The sequence below is a fragment of the Pteropus alecto genome, unplaced genomic scaffold, assembly GCF_000325575.1.
Source record: "Pteropus alecto unplaced genomic scaffold, ASM32557v1 scaffold56, whole genome shotgun sequence".
Classification (NCBI taxonomy): Eukaryota; Metazoa; Chordata; class Mammalia; order Chiroptera; family Pteropodidae; genus Pteropus; species Pteropus alecto.
Window position 1 is genome coordinate 528,176 of NW_006438871.1, and position 211 is coordinate 528,386.

A 211-nucleotide genomic window follows, 5' to 3' on the forward strand; every position below is an offset into this window, starting at 1 on the left:
AGCTGCACCTGGGCCCCCTCCCACCTCGTCCTAGAGGTGAAAGCCACCGGTGAGTCCCACACGTGAGCATCACAGCCCATGAGACCTCAGAATACTGACCCACCAGGGAAGAAGGCGGGCTTCTGTGCCCCGGGACAGTCCCTGGACGCACCTGGCGAGGTCAGTGCTCAGCTCCCCTGCCTGCCCGGGAAAAAGCCACAGGATGACACTC